General features: G+C 50.2%; 1 protein-coding gene across 1 annotated transcript in view; it reads left to right on the top strand.

Annotated features, from left to right (window-relative positions):
• Window positions 1-4,621: 4,621 nt before the first annotated feature.
• The window catches only part of LOC119062276 (ATP-sensitive inward rectifier potassium channel 12), a 48,020-nt gene continuing 27,402 nt past the window's right edge, over window positions 4,622-25,239 (top strand). The window contains exon 1 of the mRNA XM_037163219.2: window positions 4,622-4,722. The gene's annotated coding sequence lies outside the window, so the exon portion shown is untranslated. The remainder of the gene's footprint in view (window positions 4,723-25,239) is intronic.

The raw sequence follows: 25,239 nt of genomic DNA, 5'->3' as shown, positions 1-25,239 counted from the left end.
CTTTCATCACAACAGCTCAGGCCCATCTGGGTGTCATTTCTTCAGCTACCAACTGGGGTGGCATTTTTATACCTGTCAGCTGGAGCAGTCACAACATCATCCTCTATGAGGTGTTCGTGCAGTGGGTATTAACTTGCCAAATGTACAGTTGGCATCCATTGTTACCATCCCTGTTTTTATTCTTGGGGAAAATGGCATTGAGAGAAGGGACTGGGCTAAGGGCCAGACTCCTGAGCCTGGGTTTTTTTCTGCTCTGCCATTCACTGCCTAAGTTATCAGGGGAACCTCCTTTCCCTTTGGCGCTGGTGGAGTGCTACCCTGTACCTTGTGATTCCTGACCATGGGCTTTGTGCGCCCCACCAGAAATTCACTCTGGACCAGCCAGGCACAGTTCTCTCTGACTGCGGTTGGGGGTGGAGGTAAGAGGCAGGGTGAGTCCTGGAGGAGGAGGCAAGGCTCTGCTGAGAGCAGGCCTGTGATCTCCTGTCTCTCCTGGGTCTCCCCATCCTGTGTCTCTCTGTTCTCGCTCTGTAGATATTCATGGCAGGCCCGCTGTGTGCAGGGCCCTGGGCTGTGAGCATGCTGGACAGATTTATTCCTGCCTTACAGACCTGACATGCCTTGGAAGAGACCAACAGGAAATGAGGTGCCTCAGTATGGGAAAGAATAAAATGGGCCATTGGAGACCCTGGGTGGGCTTTTTCATGAGGTGCTGCTTGAGCTGTCCCTGAAGGAAGAGTAATTTGGAGATAGTCCAGTGACAGAATTAAGCTAATGACATCTGAGGGCCTGAATAACTGGCCAGCATGTTTGGAGCAGGAAGGCCAAGGGGGCTGAGTGAAACAAGGGCAGATAGGTCCTGGGCCTCAGGGACTTTGACTCTCACATCTGTCCTAGAAGAGTTTGAACTGGGCAATGACATTAGCCTACTTTATATTTCAAGGGTCTCCTGACACAGGAGTTGGGGATGGGCCGAATTTTAGGGCAGGGGGTTGGGGGTAGGAGAAACCTGGTGGGCTCCTGGGAGGAGGTAGCCCTTGAGGCACTGGATGCTGGCAGGGTTCTGGGGCCACTGTTGAAGATGGCTGTGGTGTCAGACAAAGAGTCACCAGTGAGGGATTGTCTGGTTTTCACATCTCAATCAATGATTAATTTATGACTGAAACAAATGCATTGTCATTGTCATATTAAGACATGAATATTATAAAAGCCAGCAGACTGAGCCTGCTGCCTACTCAGACCAGCAAACCCCAGCCAGCAGGCTGCTCCCCCAGCCAACCCCTCTCATGCACTGATGGCTCTGTGGCTTTGGAAGCAATCTTCCCTGCCTAGGCCTTGGTTTCCTCAAAAGAAATGGCTCCAAATGGGATAAGGGACTCTTTGGACTTTCAGCCTGTGGCTCTGGGGATGCCAGGTCAGCAGATGTGTTTCAAATGGCTGCTATATGCCAGGCTCAGGGCTGGGAGGGAGACTGGACTCTACCCTGGAGGGGTAGAAAGAAAATTTCAGATTAAGGGGAAACCAGGCACTAGGCAGAATCAGAGAGGATTGGAAAGGTGTGCTTGTTGCTAGAACTCCTATTGTGTGTGGGACACCAAATTCCCTTTCATCTCATCAGCTGCACAGATGTCATGAGAGGGACATTATTATTCTTGTTGTTGCAACCCCATTTTACAGAGTGGGACCTCAGCAAGGGACACGTTTGGGGTCCCTCCCCCTGGCCCTGGTTGCAGACATCCCCCTCGACACAACAGGAATTAGCAATGCTCTGCCTGGCAGTGGGCCTTGCTTTGGGAGGGCTCTGAGCCCCTTTGGTCACAGGCGGGAAGCCATGGGGCAGGCATGTGAGCTGGTTAGCAAGACATCTGTGTACACTCCTGCTCCTCTGCTCCTCGGTCTTTGCATCTGTAGCATGGGCACCCCACATGGCTTGGAGAAGGACCATGCATCCTCGGCCTGTAACAGCTGCTTGTATGATATAATTATGGTTGAGGATTAAATTCTGACACAGGAGATGGGTTAGGAGTGTGGGAAGCAGAGCCTAAAGGGCAGTAGCTTGGGGAGTCAGGCCTGCACCTCAGCAGGGACATTCTTGGCTCAGTGACCTTGGGTGAGAGAGACACTTGCTGTCTCTGTGAAAGGCATTGGATAATGGCTTTGGGGAAGTCTCTGGGCCCAGGAACAAGACGTGGGTTGCCTTCCATTGGCTCCTTAGTAAGCAGCAGGGTGAGCACTCTGTGTGTGTGTGAGTATTAGGGTTGAGAGTACCCTAGGCTAATCCCCTTGTCCTAAGAGCTGTTAGAATCCTAGGCACAGAGGTATCCCAGATGTTTCTGTCCTTTTCCCAGCCAAGACACAGTCTCCCAGCCGAGGGGAATCTGCTGGCTCCTCTGGGGAAAAGGTGGGCATCTGAGTCACTTTCCTCCTTTGTCACTTCGATGGAGAAGAAAGAAAAGTTTCCTGAGAGCTTTTGGTCCACTGAGAGGTTGGTCTCCAAGGAAGAGGAAGAAAAAAACCAGGACACTATGTGCCAGTCACCAGGCATTGTGGGGGTGTTTAGCTGGAATCTCCTGGGATGTCCCTCTCTCAGCCATAGGCAGTCATTCCTGGCAAAGGACAGAGCTCTGGTCCTGGGGTCAGACCTGGCTTTGAGGCCCAGCTCTACCTTCAACAGTTCTGTGACAGGCAAGTGACCATCCCTCTGTGTGCCTCAGCTCCTTTACCCGTAAAATAAGGCCAGTGACTCCAGAGGGTTACAGAGTTAATACAATAACCCTAGCAAGGCCCTGAGCACAGAGCCTTGTGTGTAGGGAGTGCCCTGTTACTCAGAACTGTGCTAGGTCCTTCAAGTAGACTGCATCATGAATCCTCACTGCAGCTCCAGGCGCTAGGAAATCTCACTACCCCACTTGATGATGGGAGTGTGGCCTGGAGAGCTGAAGTGATCTGCTTCTACAGCTGATCAGTGGAGGTGGTGGGATTTAAATCCCAGACAGCATGAGGTTGGTGAACTCTCTGGGTGGCCTAGACCAGGTGGCACTTTCCACCTTCCTAGGGCCAGGAGCCTGGGCAGGATTGTAGACTGGAGCCTGGGGCAGGTAGGGCCTGCAGACTGCACTGTCTGAGCGGCCAGCAATCTGGGTGTTGGCCAGAGAGCCATCCTCTTCAGTTAGAATCCTGCAGCCAGTCTCCCTGCTGTGCAGACACATAATTATATTTCACATTAAAGGGGAAGCTGGAGGCTGAGGGGGCCTGGGAGTCATTTCTGACTTGTGCTCTGGGCACCAACCAGCATCCTTAACCCAGTTCTGTGGCTCCAAGGCTGAGCTAGGGGTCAGACTAGTGATAAAGTGGGGTCTTCCTAGGCCAAAGACCAGCTGGTTAAGTCTGTCTGCCAGTATGAAAGTCCTGGGCTGGCAAGAGGCTTAGAGATCTAAGACCCAGACAACAGGCCCCAGGAAGCTGGGAGGGCAGGACTCCTGGGGACAGGCTGGGGAAAAGCCTGAGCCTCCAGAGGCAGGGTTGTGGAGAGAAGGGGTAACATGGGGGTCAGGTCTGCAGAAAGGGAGGCCAGAGGGAGGAGCCTGGAGAGGATTGGAGAGAAGCCAAACAAAGTTCAAGATGGGTGGGGAGAGATGCTACTAAAGCCGGGGGCGGGGGGGGGGGGGGGGGGGGAGATGAAGTGTGTATGAATGTGCATGCCTGGTGTGCAAGAGGAAAGGATTCTATGGGAATGTACAAACCAGGATCTGGGTGCACATGTGCACACGTGCAGAACTTCCCTGAATGTGCACATGTGAGTGTGTATGCCCCTGTGCACTTACAAACATCACATATGTCAGGGCATGCATTTTATATGTGTAGATGAAATTCTCTACCGGCAGTGTTGCACAGATATGTGCAAGATCCCATTGCCTGTGTGTGCACACTCTCTATGCACCTGCTTGTGCCTGTGTCCCTGGAGGACATGACTATGTGTGTGCGCGCACCAGTGCCCGCGCGCATCCCAGTGGGCAAGTGGCTGGTGGTGTGCGGGGGGGGGGGGGGGGGGGGGCACATTCCGGGGCTGGAGAGGCGCTTAGCTAGGCCAGGACCCAGGTGGGTGGGGGCAGCGGCGGTTCCGCAAGCTGTGGGCGTGCTCTCCTTTGAGAGTTAGAGGAGTTGCAGAGCTGGATTTTGGTAGCAGCAGGGCACGGAGCTGGGTGTGCGCAGAGCCTCAGCCTCCCGCCCGCTTGCTTCCTTCCTTCCTTCCTTCCTTGCTCTCCATCCCTCTCTTGTCGCCTTCCACTGGCCTCACCGCTGCCACAGCCTCCCTGGGAACTGTAGTCAGGGTGGAGGGGCTGGTGCGGCTGGAGCCTGTGGGGAGGCGCGGGGCGCAGGAGCGTGGGGAGCGCGCGGGGCCTGCCTGAGATCAGATAACAGTCCGCGGGGGAGGGGGTGCGTCGCTCGCGCTCATAGCCCCACCAAGCAGAAGACTACAGCGGTCCAGCCTGGAGCCAGCGCCGGGTGCCCGGGGGCGTCATCCATGGGCGTGATCCCAACCCATGGCTAGACCGAAGCTATTGGCGGTCGGAACTGATGCGCCCCTCCGCATGGAGCGCCCCCGGGTGCTGCCCTAAGGTGGCGGCGGCAATGCAACCAGTGCGGTGGCGGCTGGGGCTAGGAAGGGCCGCTCAGAGCTCGGAGGACGCAGAGTGCGCCGCGCCCCGGGCACTGGCCGAGGTATGTGCGGGGTCCCCTGGTTCTCTCCAGGGCCCGGTTTCCCCTCCCCGCAGGCCCCCTCTGGGCTCAGAGTGAGCACGAGGTAGTGCAACAACTGGGAAAGTGGGTTTGGGAGGGTTTTTCCTCTTGTTGTTTTCTGTTTTTTTTTTTTTTTTCTTTTCTCTCTTCCCCCCTCCATTGGTGAGCCTTTGGAGGAAATGATGACTGCAAGCTTGTCTTTCCTTGCCATGTCTCCTGCTATTACGCCACCAGGAACTTTGATCCTTTCTAACCTTCGTTCTGGGGGCGCTTCGGGAAACTTTGAGGCGCTCTCGGTTTCCTTTGGTCGACTTGTACAAGGGGGTTCGGGAGGAACTTTCGTGCTCAGCATCAGCCCTATGTATGACCTTCCCGGAGACCCCGGCAATCACGGTGGGGCGGAGGGGGGGCGATGTCCATGAGTAGTCCCGAAAATGCCTCAGACCAAGAGCTGAGGGTCCTTGGAGTCCACTTCTTTTTTTCACTTTCTGTGCTCTAATGGAGTAAAAATATTTTGGAAATGGTGTTCTCCTCCGGTGAGCAAGCAAATGACTCCGACCGAAGCTTTTTGCTTTTAGTAAAGGGCCTTGACAGTGGAGGGCATGGTCCCACAGCTGAGTATCCCCGGAGGCGTCAGAGCAGGGGTTCCCTGTGAGGTTTGCTTCTTGGCTCTGGATGTCTGGGGAGGCAGGGGCGAAGAGGGTGGGGAGGAGGGCTCATTGGAAGGCAACTGGGGTGGGGAGCTCCTGGGGAGACTTCAGAACGGAACTGAGGCCCGAGGGGGTGTCTGCTGCTTGTTCAGATGGAATGCGCACACCTCATGGAATACTTTAAAACCTGTGCTCAGAATGGGAGGTCATAGCAAAGTGTTTCTTTGGAGGTGGGCTTCAGTTCCAGGAGGTTCTTCTGCCTTTCCACAGCCTGGACTTGCTGGGACCTGGGGCTACCCGCTCCCCATTTTCTAGGGGGCATGACCATCCTGGAGTGCTATCTGTGACTATTTCTACTTTCTTATTTGCTTCCTGTGTTCAGGCTGGAGCCCTGGAATAAAGTGCTGGGGAACCCCTTCCATCCAGATCCACACCCTGAAAACCTGGTTTGCAGGCTCTGTCTCTCTGAAGCACAGAGGCCCTCTTGGGTGGCTGAAATCAACAGCCACTGCCTTGGAGGTGTGAGGCCAGAAGGCACTAGCCTTCTGGCTTACCCCCACCCCACTACTGCCCTGCCCCAACCCCAGCTTCCCCTTGTGCTACGTTTCTCCAGACTCTAGACTGCTACCATGTGGCCACAGAGGGTCAGGTAGGAGATCCCAGTCCCGGGTACTGCCATGGAAGGCTTATGATAGAATAAACCCCGCCTACAGTCCCCTTCCTGGGTCCTAAGAGACTCCTCTGCAAAGTCTACCCACAGTTTTCTGGTGACCCCTTCCTTTCAACCAAGGGATCAGAGGTTGGCAGCTCCAAGAGAGGTACCTTGTAAAGGCTCCCATCAGGTAGAGCCAAGACCCCTGGGAAAGAGCAGGGTGCAGAAGGGTAAGGCCTCACTTAAGCATACCTAGGGACAAGAAGGGGGTTTTCATTGTGCTGGATAATGGAAACTTTCCCACTGGTGCACTCCTGAGTATGCACAGTGGGCACCCTTCATGCAGGCTGTTAACACAGACTTGGCAGAGACACAGGCCCTAAATCCCCAACCAACTCCTTATCCTCCTCTCCAGGTGAGGGCACAGCAGAACCCCCTCCCCAGCCTGAAGGGAATGACCCTTGTCTTGGGAAGGGGACAGAGCCTGAGTTTGTCAGCCTTTCCCTGGACCCCACCCCATGCCCAATTGCCAGGTTGGATTCCCATAGGGCTTCCAGGCTGCTCAGAGGGTACCCTTCCAGATGAGTGCCTGGTGGAGGGATATTCGGGGAGCTGTGCTCTGCTGGGAGGAACAGCTGCCCAGAGAGGGGCAGGGCCTTGCTGAAAGCCACACAGCAAGCCAGGGGTTTGTTTGAGCAGAAGCTTCCTCATAGCTATCTGCTGCCAGGCCTCCTGTCCCAGGGTCATTGTATCCCTTTCCTCAAATCCTCCCAAAGCAGGACAAGGTACTACAACTGGTTCTGTGGCAGAGAAATAATGACAGCAATGACAATAGTTATGAGAGTAACGGGGAAAGCAGCATCCTGCAGCACTGGGACCTGGTCTGCCTGTGGGCAGTTTCCTCTGGCCTGGCCAGGCCTCCGGTGTCCTGGGCCATAGCTGGCAGTACTAACTGGCACCTGGAGGCCTTGGCTTACATCTCAGGTGAAAGCAACTGTGTTGTCACTCCTGGCAAACTCTGTGGTCCTTGCCTGGTCCCAAACTGAAGGTACCTCCTCTCAGGCCACCTGATATCTGCCCTCAGTCCTGCTGCTCCCAGGCCCAGTGCTGGGCTGGGCCAAGCCTCTGGTGCAGCTGACATCCGCTGCTGTGTCCCTGACAGGGCTTTGCTGTGACACATGGGTACGCCTGCCTCTCTACTGGGGCCACTCCTGGAGCCCTGCCATGGGCTTGCATGGAGGAGGGTCTGGGAGGGAGGAAGTTTGTGGGCAGCAGGAGGAGTGGGATTGGGTCAGTCCCTGGGAGGCTATAGTGGGTGTGGGCTTAGTCCCATGAGACTGCTGCACTGGGGAATTGGCAGCATTATGGACAGACAGCTAAGACTGAGGATGAAAAAAAGATGGCTAGATACTGGGTGATGGGCCAGGCAGGGAGCCTAGAGATTTCAGAGGAGTCTTGGGGTGGGGTAGGGTAGCTGGGCCAAGGCAGCAGGTTTTCTAAAGGAGCTGGTGATACAGTCAGGACTGGTACCTTGGCTAGTCACTGGCTGAGGGCTCAACCCTCTGCCAGCTGATGTAATTTCCTAATGGTCTACTAGTATAGAGGGTAGCATCAGCTTCATTATACAGACAGGAGGTTTGAGGCATTGGGAAGGACTTGAACCCATGCCCCTCAGTCCCAGAGTCCAGGCACTCTCCCAGGGACAGAGCCATGTATTTTCTCATTGCATAGACACCATGCCAGGTACATCTGTGTGCCAGGCTACCCATGGGCTATCACGATGGCATGACATCCTCTCCTCCCACCCCTTCCTGTGGGGCTGGTTCCACATAGGCCTGGGGTCTGCTTGCCAACTCAGCTCCCAGGTTGCATATCCCTGGGACCTAGTGAAGGCCTGGCCTGTAGTTGGTGCTCACAAAGTGTTTGGTGGGTCAGTGTCTGGGCTGCTTTCTCTGGCCACAGAGACCTCAGTGGACCCTGTTGTGTGGCATGGGGTGTGGCTGGTGGGGAGCTCATATGGTAGAGACCCTGGCCCCAGTGCAGTGTCTGACATACAGAAGGTGCTTAATGAACCAGTGTTAAATAAGTGGAGGCCTGGCCCTGCCCTTGCCCTTGAGGATCTCAGTGTTTGGAAGGAGACTTCAGGGCAGTCTGTGAGGGCTTGCGAGACCTGTGGTGTGACTGTGGCTGAGTTACTTCTCCTCTTGGGTCTCAATTTGTTGTCTGCAAAGTGGGACTGAAGCCCCACCTGGGGAGGCTGCTGAGAGCACCCAGGATGGGAGAGAAGGAATGTGAGCCTCTGTGTGTGCCTCTGAGCAAGAGGTCTCAGCAGAAGCAGGCATATGGAAAGGGAGCTCTGTGAAGGAGGAGATGTCAGCATTTGCGATACCAGAGCCTTGGAAATTCGTCATTCCAGTCCAGCCTGCCCTTGCACACTTGAGGCCCAGAGAGGGTAGGTTATCTGCTGTAGCAAAAGAGGGCCTGAGATGCAGGCCTCCTGCTCCTGCTGCATCCTTGGTGCCCCGCTACCTGCTCCCTCTCTACACCACCTGACAGGTGTTCCAGACCTCACATCTTTCTGCCTGGTTGCTGAAATGGAAGCCTTGGGGGCAGTGGGGACCTCAAAGACCCCAGATCTGGTTTCCTAATTGGTCTTCTGTCCTGGAGCATGGGACACAGCTCTATTACATGGCCAGGTAGGAGTGGAAACTGCTTTCTCAGTGGCCTCAGGGAGCAGGTCTATGCTGCCTGTTATCAGTGCTGCAAAGTCAGTAGTGGGATTAGCCTCCTGGCTCCTGTGGGGGACCACCTCTGCCCACCTGGCTGGACTGGCCTGAGCTTGAGGATGCAGTCTTGGAGAAGGCCAGAGAGCAAAAATTAAAGCCTTCAGAGTAGAGGCTTTTGTCAGGGCCACCCCAAGCTGCAGCTGCTTGAGCTCTGAATGTGCATTGGATACACTCTGGGTGCTTTAGTTTCTGCAGAGCCCTGGGCTCAGGACCCTCTCATGGTTCCCCTCTCCTGCAGAACAGAAGCCACACTCCTCACCATGGTCCCCAAGGCCTGGCACAGTCTGGTCTTCATTACTGGCTTCATTTCCACCACTCTTTTCTTTCACTCAGGCAACCTGCCTCCCTCCTTGCTGTACCTCCAAAACACCAGGCCTGCTCCAGAGCCAACAAGCTGCCCCAGACCCTTTGCACTTGCTGCTCCCTTTGCCTGGAACACTCTTCCCAAAATCTCCATAAATCCTCTGCTTCACCACTTTCAGATCTTGCCCGATCCCATGTCCTCCATGAGGCTGCTCCTGGCTTTTCTGAATAACGTCATAGCCTCCCTTTCCCTGCACTCCTCTTGCATTTTTCTTTGAAAATCTTTTAAAATTGAATTTATTGGGATGGCATTGGTTAATAAAATTATATAAGTTTCAGGTATATAATTCCACAATACATCATCTGTATATTGTATTGTGTGTTCACCATTCTGAGTCAAGTCCCTTCCAACACCATTTATTCCCCCTTTACCCTCTCCTACCTCCCCCTCCTGCATTTTTGCTATGTAGAACTTAATGCCATCTGCCACATGATGTTATAATTGCCTATCTTGTTTACTGCCTGTGCCCCTAAAATACAAGCTCCTTAAGTGCAGGGTTTTGGGTCTGATTCGCTTCCAGCTGATGCTCAGTGCTACAGCAGTGCCCACTGTATGTAGGGGCTCAGTAAATGTTTAGGTTTACTTGAAAAAGCCAAATGTTTGGCTTTTTCATGCACGGTGCCTGACATGGAGTGAGTGCTCAGTAGCTATGGGAGCCAGAATTATTTGTTCCATTCTGCAGATGAGAAAACTGAACATCAGAGAGGTGACATCACTGTCCCAGAATGGTGGATCTTATTGGGGGAAGAGCTCTGAGCCTTTGGCCTGCCATCTGTCAGTGTCAGAGGGCATGAGCTGGCATTTATTTCAGGCTCTTACTCTGCATTGAGCTGTATCTGTATCGCAGATCTGTGAGCTCTGAGCCTGCTATGTCCCTGGCAGTTGGCCTGCTTCCAGCTTAGGATGTCCCCACTGCACCCTTATGAGAGGTAGAAGCTGTTCTCATTGCAGATATGAGAAAGTTGAGGCACAGGGAGATCTACTACTGTCATTGGCCCCCCCTTCACATCCATGAATGGCTAACCCTTCCTCCAGGAAAGCATGTGGGGACAGCTGCAGGGCTGGGCTGGCCCACAGCGTGGTGTCTTCATTTCTTGCCCAATTAAGCTTTTTCAGGTGTTTATTGGCCATTTGTATTTTGTGTCAGTATGTTTTACTTCCCCTGCACAATCTCTTTTGAGTATGACATCCAGGTTTAAAATTCTTGATTTTATTTTTTAAGATTTGCTATTTTCAACCTGAACAGCTTCCACTTTAAAAACACCCACATGCTTCCCACTCGGTCTCCCACTGCCTGGGACAAGGCAAGGCATACTTGAGCTTCGTTCCAGAGACAGGTTTTAAGGGGCTGGGACCCTGCCAGAGCTGCTGGGCTCCACCAGATGCTGGCTGCCGCTTCTCTGGTGGATCTGACTCGGGCAGGGCACTGTCTCTTGAAGCTCACCTCTGGGGCAGACAAAGAATTGGGACCTCACGAGGACCAGAGTTGTGTCCAGCTTGCCTGTGGCTGTCATCAGCTTCTGACCTATTGTTACCCTGTGAGGGCGTGTCCTGGGGTGGAGTGAGATATGACATCCCCATTTGTGGGAATGGACAGACTAAGGTCCAGAGGGGGATAACTACAGCCAGAGGTGACGCAACTCTTTAGAAGCAAGGAGTGGAACAGTGGATGAGACCCTCTGCCCCTTGAAGCCTTCTGGCAGCTATTTGGAGACTTGCTTAGGGAGCTGGGGCTGGGAGGAGGGAGTGTGTGGACATGGGAAGGTGCTGAGCTGTGTGTGTGTGTCCATGTGTGCATGCATGCTGGCATGTGCGTTGTGTGTATGTGTAATGGAGAGGCTAAAAGGCCAAGGACAAGAGAGGTCAGGGAGAGGTTGTGTGTCCCCTGTCCCCTACCCACCTCCTTCTTCTTCCAGCTGCAGGCTGAGTCCTCTGAGCTGGTGGCTGCAGCCCTGCAATTCTCTAGCACTTAAAGCACAAATTAATCACCACTTGGCAGCTGGTGTTCTGGGTGGTAGCAGCCGTGCTACCCCTGGCCCCTGATTCTGTGCCTCTGGGCTCTTGGTTTCAGGCCAAGTCCAGACCAGACTTCCGTTAAGGCCTGTGGGGACCCAAGGAGGACTGGGAAGGGCCGAGGAAGGCTGTTCTGTCTCTTCATAGGGCCAGAACCTGGCACAGCACAAAGCGTGTGGGGCCTGCGTCACAGGGAGGGCAGAGACAGGTGAACTCCTGGGGTTCCTGAGGGTACTGGGATGTTGCAGCAGGTGGGGAGCCTAAAAGTGGGCCTTGTAGAAGTAGGGTGAAGACTGGTACCCCCACTTGAACACCATCTCAGGGACCAGCCCTCAGTCTCTGTTACCGTGCTGCCCACCCTCTTCCCTTCTCAGAAAGGCCTCATTTGTCATTTTGCTTGTAACAAGTAGCTCTGTATTAAAGTGTGCTATGCCCCATGCTAGGGCTGGGGCTGATGTCTGGGAAGGTAGAGAGGTGAAAAGAAACAAGTAAACAGATACATAAAGAAGTACACAGACTTTGTCATATTCTTTTGTTAATTATTAAAAATTTTAATTACAAGCGTTACAGGCTCACAGTGAAGTAGTAAACAGTTATAAGGGTAGAAAGTGAATTTCTCCTTTTCAAACTGTCTCCTGCCCCACCCAAAGCTTTATGTTCTTGAGGTGCTCATCATTAGAGAACCTTCTGGACTGTCTGGGTGCTTATGCAAACATGTCAATGTAGTTATATAAACATGCCACCATCTACAGCTCCTTCTCCTCCCTTCCTTCCTTTCTTATTTCCCCATAGGATCATTCCATACCTGCTGCTCCTGCTGGAGCCCAGCACCCTGGACTCAGGGACTTCATCCTCTCTTTTCATGGGCATTGGGTTGAGGGCTGCATCAAGAGTCTCTAGATCATAGACTGCTAGCTGTGGAGTCTTTGAATGCACAGAGCCATTAAAATGCATTGGTCATGGGTTCTTTGAAGCATGAAGTTGTAGCCTCTTTGACCAGAAAACCGGAAATTGCAGAATTGGCTCATCTTAGCCCCAGGGGAGGTGCTAAATCATTGCCACCTTCTTCAGACACTCTGGAAGCATTTGGAAAATTCAGACCTCTTGGCTCCATCCCCAGAAATTCAGGTTTGGAAGGTCTGGGATAGAGCCTGGGAATTCACACTTTTCCATTTCCCCAGTAGCACAGTCCCCAGCCCAGACCCCTGTAGGGAAATCACCCCCTTGCAGTCAAGTCCCCTGACCCAGGGGCAGGTCCTACCCTCTCTGGGCCTCGGAGATCCCTGGGCCAACCCAGTCCCTACTTGGTGCCCTATAGACAAGTAAGAGGCCACTGCTCTGCTTGAATACAGCAGCAAAGGTGCTTGCCATTACGTGCTCTTTTACCATTCTCAGGTGGGGAGAAGACCTCTGTTTGGGGGAATTGGTCACCCCTGACTCATCTCTGAGCTTCTCCATCTCAGGTGCCCACCACCCTGTCATTGCTGTAAGGTGGTTTGAACTCAATCTGAAGGACAGTCCCCACTTTGCTGCACCAAGGGCCCCTGTTGAAAAGGGCCTGAGAGACTGAGTCCATGAGAAGTGTCGATCGCCCCTGATGCTCTTCTTTCCTGAGCCTCAGTTTCCCCATATGTAAAATCTGGGCACCCGTGTTCTCATCCCCTCTCAGAGTTGGCTTTTCGAGCAAGGCAGGGGAAGGCCCTGTGCTTCCTCTCTCCCTGGTCTCCCTCTCTCTTGTTCATGGGCCAGAGGCTCAGCTGTCCATCACCATGGCCTGCTGGGCCTCAAGCTGTTGACAGCACCTGCCAGGATAGGGCAGCCAAATACCCCTTCCTTAGGCCCTGAGGGCCTTCAGACCACTGGGGAGGTGGCCTAGAAGTCTCTAGGGCAGCCCAGCTCTCCTTGGGGGCTGCATAATGGAACAGACCCTGGTTGCTCTCTTCCTTTTCCCTTTTGCTGGCCTCAGAGGTGCCTAGAGGGCCTGGCCCTGATCCTACAGCAAATATCCTGGCCCTGAAGCTCTAGGTCCAGACTCTGGGCCCCATCCTGACTCAGCTACTTTCTTGGCAGCCTCAGCCCCAGCTGCGTGGTCCGGCGGGGCTCTCTACTCACTCTGTCCCAGATCAAGGGCAGGTACATAGGGAGTGTGCTGTGTGGAGTAGCTCCCTGGGAAACTGATGAGCCTGTGGTCTGTCTCCTCATCTGTGAAATGGGAACCTCAGGGCAAATTGGTTGAATGAATCTATTCCCTTGACATTATGTCTGGGGTGTGAAAGGAGCACTGGGGCAGTATTCCAGGGGGACAGCCACTCAAGTCCAGAAAAGAAAATAGGGGTGAGGACAGTGGGGAGTAAAATCGGACCCTGTATTAGTTTTCTGTAGCTGCTATAACAAATCACCACAAGCTGGGTGGCTTAAAACAATGCAGTTTTATCTCCCAGTTCTGGAGGCCAGAACTCAAGCTGTCAAAGTCAAGCTGTCGGCAGGGGTCCCACATTCAGAAGGCTCTGAAGGAGAAGGGTCATATGTCTTTCTCCTGGCCCCTGTGGCTCCTGGCAATTCTCTGTGTTCTTTGGCTTAATTTTAATTGCTGCCTCTGTCTTCACTTAGTCTTCTTCTCCCTGTGTATTCTCTTGTTTTATAAGAACACTTGTCATTGGATTTAAGGCCTGTCATTGGATAAAAAAAAAAAATCTCATTTCCAGGAGTTAAATCTTTAACTTAATTATATCTGCAAAGACTCTTTACCTAAATAAACTGTTCACAGGTACTGGGTGAACATATCTTTTTTGAGAGGCCATTATTCAACCCATTACACGTGAACAACATAAATACAGTGTCCTGTATCCTGACTTTGTCTTGTTTTAAAAGAATCTTGTATTTTAACAACATATCTTGGAGACATATAGTGTTGGGGTTATATGGTTGGTAGCTGCTATTTACCAGCTGTGTGTACTTGGGCAAATTATGCAACTGTTCTGTGTCTCGTTTTGCTGTTCTGCAAAATGGAGGTATTAATGGTCCTTACCCCTGTGAGGCTGATGGGAGCAATCAGAGGTAACGTGGTGAAGCTCTAGGACAGGGAGGGTGTGGTAGATGACAACTTTTGTTAGTACATAGATTGGCAAAATGGTTTTAAAATCTAACTGGTATTTCCTGTGTGAGGCTGAATTTCCATTTAGTTCACTTGCCGTATTTGGATGCACTTCTAGGTCTCTGTCTAGCCCTTAGCTGTTACTGCGCATAACTCTGCTACAGAGATCCAGGGACTTACATCCTCATGCCTGGGCCATCTGAGCAGAAAGTTCTGCAAATGGCCCTACTGGGTTGGATGGCCTGTGCCTTTTGTGACTTTTGAGAGTGGTCACTACTGTGTCCTCCATGGTGTCATTCCAATTCTTCTGCCCCTTGGCTGAGTGAAGCATGCCTGATTTCTCCCACCCTGGACCCCTTACCCCCATGGCCACCAGCAGTTCTTGTCACCCAGACCCTGCCAGTCCTGGCCATGAAGAGTGGCACCTCCATATCAGTCACTTGCCCTGCATTTTTCTTGTTTCAGGGCCAGGCAGAGCATCCTTTCATCTGAAAGCACCTTCCTGTAGTCCCTTGTCTGGCAGCTGCCAACTCCTGTGAGAAGGTTATTTCCCTGACCACCCTTCCCCAGGTCGAGGTCTGGGAGTTGGGTGGAATGCTCCTGCCAAATCTGGGGCCCTTTCTCATCCTAGTGGCTCTTCATGGTGACTCCAGGGACAGGAAGTAGCTGTCCCATTTTATAGATGGCAAAACCAAGGCTCAGAGAGGCCGAACAGCAGCCTAGTCCAAGCCTGGAGCTCAAGAGAGGCTCTTTAGGCATCTGGGTTTCTCTGAGAGCTCACTGTTGCTGGAGGGGGAGGGCAGCATATCACCTCTGCCAGCCGGCCCTGACCCAGCCCCCTTCCTGAGCTGCCAGACAGTGTCCCTCTGGAGATGGCTGATGTACTGATGGATGATGTACTGAATTGCTGTCATGCCCTGGCCTGATCCCATGTGGCCTGGAGAGCCTGGGTATCCTCGGTACCCCCCTTGGCTTCTGGACGCTGTTAGGATATTTTGAGGGTTTAGCAAAATGCATGCCCTGGTGATGAATTCAGGAGCCTGTGGTGTCACTGAGTGCCTTCATTTCTCAGGAAGTGGCATGATGTTGTGCTGAGAATTGGCACTCAGAAATAATAGTGAATAATGACTGCTTACCCGGTACCTTCTGGTGCCAGGTGCTGTGCTCAGTGCTTTTTCAAACATCTTATTTAATTCTGAAAACATTCTGGCTGGGTGGGAAGCAAGGCTTGAGAGAGGAGGCCACTGAAGGAGGTAGGTGGCCAAACTGCATTTGAACCCAGACCAGAAGCCTTGCAAATGGGCCTCAGTTTTTCTCCAATGGCACAAAGTCCTTTAAGAATGCCATGGGCTCTGCTGGGCTTTCCTTTGAGGGGAGGCAGGGATGCCTTGTGCTGAGGACCTGGAGATGTCTTATTTATGAAACATCTCAGGCTTGGAGTTGCAGAGATGACCATAGCCAGGGTAATCTGGATTTTAATGGGCATGCCCCTCTCTACTTGCTGTGTGACTAGTGGCAGGCAGCTTCACCTCTCTGAACCTCAGCTTCCTACTCTGAGGAAGCTGAGAAGCTTTAAACTGTGGGGGCTTTAATCACAGTTTAAACTGTGATTGTGTGTGCCAGGTGTAAGAACTACTTCAGAATTCTAGATGACAGAGGGCTCTCCGAGTCCTGTAATTTTCTATGTGGAGACACTGACGTCCCCAATGGGGAGGGAGGTACTGGCAGAGATGATTCCCACACTAAGTGACCTGCAGCCCTTCATCCCCTGTGCTGGAACATGGATCTGGTCTAATATTCCTCATTCTTATTTCCATAGGACTAGGATAGAAAGGCAGGTCTTTGCTTGAGTGCCTACTATGTGCTGTGAGGTTCATTCAGGGTAAAGGTTTCACCAAGGTCTTGCTAAAACTCTCAGGGTGAGGATCCTGCCCCCTTTATCCACTTCTTAGACAGAGACTGGTCTTATATCTCTCCATAGGCTTTATGTACTGAGAGCCCCTACCCTCTCTTGGCTGAGTGTGGTGCTTTTTTAAAAAGTATATTTTATTGATTATGTTATTCCAGTTGTCCCATTTCCCCCCTTCATTCCCCTCCACCCTGCACACCCTCTGCCTCCCACATCCTCCCCTTTACTTCATGTCCATGTGTCTTAAGTTCTTTAGCTTTTACAATTTCCATACTATTCTTGCCCTCCCCCTGTCTATTTTCTGCCTGGCATCTATGCTATTTATTCTCTGTACCCCCCCACTCCTTTGTTGCTAACCCTGCATGTGATCTCCATTTCTGTGGTTCTGTTCCTGTTGTAGTTGTTTTCTTAGTTTGTTTTTATTTTAGGTGTGGTTGTTAGTAATTGTGAGTTTGCTGTCATTTTACTATACATGTTTTTATCTTTTTCTTAGATAAGTCCCTTTAACACTTCATATACATATAATAAGGGCTTGGTGATGATGAACTCCTTCAACTTCACCTTATCTGAGAAGCACTTTATCTGCCCTTCCATTCTAAATAAAAGCTTTTCTGGATAGAGCAATCTTGGATGTAGGTCCTTGTCTTTCATGACTTGGAATACTTCTTTCCAGCCCCTTCTTGCCTTGTAAGGTCTCTTTTGAGAAATCAGCTGACAGTCTGATGGGAACTCCTTTGTAGGTTACTGTCTCCTTATCTCTTGCTGCTTCTAGGATTCTCTCCTTCATTTTAATCTTGGCTAATATAATTATGATGTGCCTTGGTGTGTTCCTACTTGGGTCCACCTTGTTTGGGACTCTCTGAGCTTCCTGGACTTCCTGGAAGTCTATTTCCTTTGCTAGATTGGGGAAGTTCTCCTTTATTATTTGTTCAAATAAGTTTTCCACTTGTTGCTGTTCTTCTTCCCCTTCTGGTACCCCTATAATTCCGATGTTAGAACGTTTGAAGATGTCCTGAAAGTTCCTAAGCCTCTCCTCATTTTTTTGAATTCTTGATTCTTCATTCTTTTCTGTTTGGTTGTTTCTTTCTTCCTTCTGGTCCACTCCATTGATTTTTTAGTCCCAGCTTTTTTTCCATCACTATTGGTTCCCTGTGCATTTCCCTTCATTTCACTTAGTTTAGCCTTCATTTGTTCATCTAATTTGAAACCAAATTCAACTAATTCTTTGAGCATCCTGATCACCAGTGTTTTGAACTGTGCATCTGATAGGTTGGCTATGTCTTTGTTGCTTAGAAGTATTGGCTCTGGGGCTTTGAGCTGTTCTTCTGCTTGAGACATAATGTTTTGATCTGTTCGCACCTATTACGTATCAGGGATGGAGCCTTAGGTGTTCACCAGGGTGGGGCAGCCCAAGTCACTGGGTTGTGACGCTATATGTGTAGGTTGTGACGCTGTATGTGAGGGCAAGGTCCGAGAGGGAAAAAAAATGGCGTTTTGCTCTACTCTCTGTTGTACCTTCATCCCTTCTGCTGCTTCCCCCAAGCAAACTGGGCCTTTCTGGTGCTGATTCCCATGTGGGTGGGCTTGTGTGCGTGCTAGGACCCTGTGGGTCTCTTCCACGAACTTTCCTGTGAGGGTTGGAGTCTCTCCCTGTGCCTCAACCCCCACAAGTGTTTTCAATTGATGTTTTGAGGTTTTATTTCCCAGTGCTAGGACCCTGGGTTGTGTGATCTGTCTGGCTCCCCAGTTATCTGTGCGCGAATGTGGGACCGCTGCTTGGTCAGCCAGCCAACTTGTGCATGGTGCCCTGCTTCTCAATTGCTGCCTTGCTGGGTCTGCCCTTTGCCACCCCACGCTGGGGGTCTGCCAGCCACTGCCTGAGTGCCGAGGGTCTTCCCGTTGCTGCCTTTTGCGCCCCGTGTCACCACTTCCTGTGCTGTAACCCCTCTGCTGGACTCTGCTCCGCCTACCAGTCTGGATGAATGTGTCTATTTTAACTCCTTGGTTGTCAGACTTCCATATAGTTCAATTTTCTTTTAGTTTTGGTTGTTACTTTGTTTCTGAATTGTTGTTGTCCTTCTTTTGGTTGTTCGAGGAGGCACAATGTGTCTACCTATGCCTCCATCTTGGCCGATAGTTGTCTGAGTGTGGTGCTTCTGTAAATCTGGAGGTAGGTGCATCAGGCTGTCCATGAGCATGTCCATAAATATTGTGAGATACCCCAGGGTGTGATAAAGGCAGGTTTGCTGCTTGGGGAGGGAATGAAGCTGTTGCTCACTTATTTATTCATGCATTTATTTACTTAACTTTGGATCCAAAGTAAATGAACTGTGTGGCCTGAATAGAAGTCTTTGAAGAGAGCAGGGGTGCGGGATGAGGATGAGGTGGGGTGGTAAGTGGCAAAGCACAGAAGTTTCCCAAGGAAGCAGGCTCTGGCTTCTGGTCCCACAGGAGACTGCTGTGGCACTGATGCTTCCCAGCATGAGTGTCCAGCCAGTTGAGACCTTAGAGAGCCCTTCAGAGCCATCCCTGGGGCCCTAGGCAGAGGCTAGGGCAGAGAGGTCCCTTGCCAGTTGTTTTCTGAACCCATCCTAGCCTTCCTGGACATGTAGGGAGAAGGAGTTAAAGGATATGAGTCCAAGTCCAGCTACAGCCCTCTGCTGCTCAGGGCAGCCAGTTGGCCTCATGAGCATCTCTCAATCCAGGTCCTGCTTTTAAGTTTGGAGTGCTGCTCCCAGACCCACCCCTTTTCTCCAGAAGGACAAAAACCCTACCAATACCATTTCATGATAAAATCTTTAGTAAAGAAGGAATACAGGGGAACTTTCCCAATTTGGTAAAGATTATCTACAAAAAAATACTGAACATCATAGCTAATGGTGAGAAATTCAAAGCTTCCCGCGAAAGGTCAGAGGTGGCAAAGGTGCCCCATCACACAACTCATCAACACCACACTGGAAATTCTAGCTAATGCAATAAGAGAACAAAAGGAAATAACTAGTATACATATTAGGAAGGAGGATGTAAAATTGTCTTTGTTTACAGAGGACATGATTGTCTATGTGAAAAATCTGAAAGAATTGACAAAAAGAAAAAAAACCCTGAAGCAAAAAAGCAATTATAGCAACATTGCAGGATACAAGGTTAATATAAAAAAGATGTTGATTGCTTTCCTATATATCAGCAATGCACAAATGGAATTTGAGATTAAAAATATCATTTACATTAGCCCCTTGAAAATGAAATACTTAGGCACAAGTCTAACAAAATATGTATAAGGTCTACATGAGGACAGCTACAAAAATCTGATGAAGGAAATAAAAAAGGACCAAATAGATGGAAAGGTATTTTATGTTCATGGATAGGAAGATAATATTGTCAAGATGTCAGTTCTTCTCAACTTATCTATAGATTCAATTCAATTCCAACCAAAATCCCAGTGAGTTATATCATGGATATTGACAGATTATAAATGGATTTTAAAGACAATAGAAAGGCAAAGACCTAGAACATCCACCACAGTATTGAAGGAGATGAATAAAGTTGGAACACTGATAGTACACAACTTTAAGACTTACTGTAAAGCTACAGGAATCAGGACAGTGTGACTTTGGTGAAAGAATAGACAAATAAATCAATGGACAGAATAGAGAGTCCAGAAACAGAACCACATGCATTCAATGGATCTTTGACAAAGAATCAAAGGCAATACAATGAAGCAAAGATAGTCTTTCCAACAAATGGTGCTGAAACAACTGTATATCCACATGCAAAAAAAATTAATCTAGATACAGTTCTTACCCTTCAAAAAATTACCTCAAATGGATTGCTGACTTAAATGTAAAATTAAAAACTGTAAAACTCCTAGAGTATGATGAAGAAAACCTAGATGACCTTGGATATGGTGATTACTTTTTAGATAGAATACCAAACGTGCAGTCCATGAAATAAATAACCAATAAGCTGGACTTCTTTAAAATTAATAATTTCTGCTTTGCAAAAGATGTCAAGTGGATGAGAAGCCACAAGGATAATATTTGAGAAAAAGACACATCTGATTAAGAGCTGTTATCCAAAAATACAAAGAATTTTAAAGCTTAAAAATAGGAAACAAACAACCTGATTATAAAAAATGGGTCAAAGTCCTGAACAGATATCTCAGCAAAGAGGATACATGGATGGCAAGTAAACATCTGAAAAGATGTTTCACATAAAATGTTGTCAGGGAAATAAATGCAAATTAAACTGAGATACCAGTATCTATTTGAATGGCCAAAAATCCAGGACTCTGACATCACCAAATGCAGGTAAGAATGTGAAACAACAGCAACCTAAATTGTTGGTGGGAATGCAAATTGGTATAGCCACTTTGGAGGACACTTTACCATCCAGCAATCATACTCCTTGGTATTTACCCAAGGAAGTTGAAAACTTATGTTCACACAAAAACCTGCACATGGATATGTATAGCAGTTTTATTCATAGTTCCCAAAACTTGGAGGCAACCAAGATGTCCCTCAGTAGGTGAATGGTTAAGGGAACTGTGGTACATCCAGACAATGGAATATTACTCAGCACTAAAAACAAATGAACTATCAAGCCATGAAAAGACATGAAAGAACCTTTAATGCATGTCACTAAGTGAAAGAAACCAGGGACTTCCGCCAGGATGGAGGCATAGGTGGATGTGCCGTGCCTTCTCACACAACCAAGATTAGAGAAAACTAAATATTAGCAACAGAAAACACAGCCAGAACACAGAAAATTGAACTTTTCGGAAGTCCGTTAACAACAAATTCTTCAGCCTGACCGGTAAGGGGCGAAATCAGCGGCTGGCGGAGCAGGGTTGCACAGGAGGACTCGGCCAGACACACTCAGGCTGGCGGAATCCAGGCGCAGGGTCAGACCTAGTGAGCGACCCAGCGAGCAACCAGGCGAGCGACCACGGGGGAGACAGCCGGGCCTGAGGTCGCGCATTTGTGCGAGGGTGGACAGGCGAGGGAGTAGGCGGTTGGACCGGGCCCGGTGGGTCCCCGAGGCAAGCGGCAGTGGAGGGCGCCGCCATTTCCCTGCTCTGACCCCACCTCCACATACAGCGTCATAACCCAGCGACTCTGAGCGGCCCGGCCGAGGTGAACCACCTAAGGCACTGCTCCTCCGCACCCAGCTGTGAGAAGCGGCAGAGGGGGTTGCCATTTCCCCGCTCGGGCCACGCCCCCACATACAGCGTCACAACCCAGCGACCTGGGAGTCCAAGGCGCCGCTTCTTAAAGGGCCCGAACAGACCAAGAATGGCGCAGGAGGATCTCAGAGCCCCAGAGCCAATAAATCTAAGCGATGAAGAAATAGCAAAACTCACAGACGCACAATTTAAAACATTGGTGATCAGGATCCTCACAGAACTGGTTGATTATACCGACAAATTAGACAAATATATGAAGGTGAAACTAATTGAAATGAATGGAATTGCACAGGACACCAATAGCAATGAAAAGGAAACTGGGACTCAAATCAATGGAGTGGACCAGAAGAAAGCAAATAATGGCCAAACAGAAAAGAGTCAAGAAGCAAGAATTCAAAGAAATGAGGAGAGTCTTAGGAACCTCCAGGACATCTTTAAACGCTCCAACATCCGAATTATAGGGGTACCAGAAGGGGGAAAGGCACAGCCACCAGTGGAAAACTTATTTGAACAAATAATAAAGGAGAATTTCCCCAATCTGGCAAAGGAAATAGACTTCCAGGAAATCCAGGAAGCTCAGAGAGTACCAAAGAAGTTGGACCCAAGAAGGAACACACCAAGGCACATCGTAATTACATTAGCCAAGATTAAAATGAAGGAGAGAATCCTAGAAGCAGCAAGAGCTAAGGGGACAGTCACCTACAAAGGAGTACCCATCAGACTGTCAGCTGATTTCTCAAAAGAGACCTTACAGGCAAGAAGGGGCTGGAAAGAGGTATTCCAAGTCATGAAATCTAAAGACCTACAACCAAGATTGTTCTATCCAGCAAAACTTTCATTTAAAATGGAAGGACAGATAAGGTGCTTCTCAGATAAGATCAAATTCAAGGAGTTCATCATCACCAAGCCCTTGTTATATGAAATGTTAAAGGGACTTATCTAAGAAAAAGAAGTTAAACATGAACAGTGAAAGGACAACAAACTCAGTTATTAACAACCACACCTAAAACGAAAGCAAAGTAAAAGGACAGCTAGATCAGGAGTGGAAACATAGAAATGAAGATCTCAAGGAGGGTTAGCAACAGGGGAGTGGGAGGAGGAGAAGGGGGGAGAAGGTACAGAAAATAAGTAGCATAGACAGTAGATAGAAAATAGATGGGGGGGCAAGAATAGCATGGGAAATATAGAATCTAAAGGACTTGAGACACATGGTCATAAACTAAAGGGGGGTGATGGTGGGGATGGGGGGTAGGGTGGAGGGGAATAAAGGGGGAATAGAACAACTGTAACAGCATAATCAATAAAAAAATTAAAAAAAAAAGAAACCAAGGTGAAATGGCTGCATACCCTCTGATTCCAACCACATGCCACTCTGGAAAAGGAAAAAACTATGAAGACAGTAAAGAATGGTGGTTACCCAAGGTGGAGAAGGGGAGAGGAATAGGCAGAGCACAGAGGATTTTTTAGGGCTGTGAAGCTACTCTGTATGACACTATCATGGTGGTTACAAGTCATTCTACATTTGTCCAAACCCATAGAAAATACACCACCAAGAGTGAACCCTAGGTAAACTATGGATTTTGGACATTTATAATGTGTCAGTGTGGGTTCATAGATTGAAACGTAGGAAACTCTCTGATGAGTGATGTTGATAATGGGGGTGCTGTGCATTGTGTGGTGTGGCGGATATGTGGGAAATTGTTACCAGACTCAAGGGACTCATCACTTAGGTGCTCTATTCAAAAACAAGAGGTGGTTGTTGCAAGGTAGTTTTATTTACTTGGCTCAAGTAAAGGAGAACAGGGGATTTATATCCAAAGCTCTGCATCCCTAAAGTGCTTCTGTACACTATTAGGTCAATTACACATTTATCTTAGTTCCCTACACTTACTTATTGGGTTGGGTTTCTGTCAAGCACATCCTATTACAGCTGGTCTGTAAAATACATTTTAAAAGTAGGCAAGAATAGTATTTAGTAAGAATGGCCCAGACCTTGAGATCCTTGCCCTGTCTAACAATTCCTCCCTGAGATTTTTCACTCCATATTCTTGAGGGAATAGGGATGAGGGCCATCCCTCTATAACTGGTTCTTGCTGAACATGGATGGAGTGTGTGTTTGGACATGGAGCAGTGAAAGTCTGGCTGCCTATCTTATGAAAGCCTTGGGGCTCCCTAGGTTCTGGGGGTCCTGAGAACAGAAGGGCTTGAAGAGAGCTCTACTCTAACAGGAGGCATGTGTCACAAGGGGTGAGGCAACAGCAGGAAGAACCATGGAGACAGAGGCCCTGCCACCCATGAACTCACACTCTGGTGGGGCTCCAGTGAGCAAGATAGACCGGGGTGACAGCCTCCCTGAGGACAAAGGAGCCAGCAAGGGGGCAAAGGGGAGGTGTTATCATAGGTGAATCTCTTCCCATAAAATTCAGGACACCCAGCCATGGTTTTTATTCAGGGGTCACCTATTGAGCTGCAAGACAGGTAGGAGCTGGGCAGGAAGTTACCCTATGGAGAGGGCAAGCCCAGTGGATGAAGCCCAGTGACCCCAGAGGAGGAAAGGATATCAGATGTGACAAGTCTACACAACATGCAGTCAGCATCCCATGGTTTTTCAGCCACACTGACCCTTGTTGCCAAGTAAAGAGCTGCACCCAGTAAGGCATCTGGGCCTGGGGAGGGAGGCTGGACACGGCCTTCTGCATCCACTCCCCTGGGACAGTGCACCACAGAAAAGCCCCCTGTGAGGCAGCAGGCTCACAGGGGACATAAGCTCTATGTGTGTACATACAATCACACACACGGGAGGAGAATAAGGCCACACACATGAGGCCACCCTCTCCTGGCCCACACAGCACAGGGCCCTCTGTGATCAGACATCCTGTTAGACACTGTCCCCAGTTAGCTGGCTACGCAGCTGCAGCTCAGAGGCAAACACCCCTCTGAAAATCAGGATTTGGGGAGAAAGCACCACTCACTGGCAACCTCTTTGTCCCCAAAACCGACTGTGTAGCAGGCACTGGGATGAGCCTTGAGAAGAACAGATCACCTGAGGTATGTACAGGCCACAGTTCCCACCTCTCACAAACTGTGGCTCCGTCACCCCTTGTCCCAAGTTTGGAAACAATAGGAGCTCAGGACTGATCGTGAAGACAGGAAAGAGGTGCAGGAACAGGTTGTCATGAGACAGAAAAGTAAAGACAGTCAGCCATGCGGTGGGGGCTGCTCATATGAGGTACCACCTCGCCTCACTTCAGGTCAGCCACAGACACCCACACAGCACTCACCCTCTACTGCAGCCCCAGGTCCTGGCTCCTCTCCTCTTCTGGCATCTGGACTCCTAGAGCCATTGGGCTGAGAAGGCCTCCCAAGGCTGGCCCCAGGTCCCAGACATTGGGGCCTGTGGGAGGGAGAGGGCAGGCCAGGCTGCCTGGCTCACCTACCACAGGGCAGACCCAGTCTGCTGAAAGGACAGCTCTGGGTAGTGTGGCCTCCCTGCAGCTGTCTCTGTCCCAGCCCACACTTGGCAGAGTGGCGTTCTGTTCCTAGCCCCCATGGCTGCCCCTGCTGGGACAAACGGGGCTGCCCTACCCTGAGCTTGCTGGCAGGGCTGGTGCCTGGTCAGCCCACAATACTGCCAGTCAGCAGACTCCTGCAGCCACAGGGGCCTGTGCCCAGGCTGAGTGGGGGCCACTTCCCAAAGAGGGACACAGCTTAGAAGCACCTTGTCCTGCCTGTGGGGGTAGAGAGTAAGCTCTCTCACCTCCACCTGTCCCACTCCGGCATCCCCACGGCTTTGGATGGGAGAGAAGGAGCTAGCAGGAAGCTGCTCAGATAGGAAACTGGTCTCAGGGA

The sequence above is a fragment of the Artibeus jamaicensis genome, unplaced genomic scaffold (genome assembly GCF_021234435.1).
Source record: "Artibeus jamaicensis isolate MK-2021 breed Jamaican fruit bat unplaced genomic scaffold, CSHL_Jam_final contig_419, whole genome shotgun sequence".
NCBI classification, from domain to species: domain Eukaryota; kingdom Metazoa; phylum Chordata; class Mammalia; order Chiroptera; family Phyllostomidae; genus Artibeus; species Artibeus jamaicensis.
Note: the sequence above shows the minus strand (reverse complement) of the source record. Positions and strands in the feature narration are given on the sequence as shown.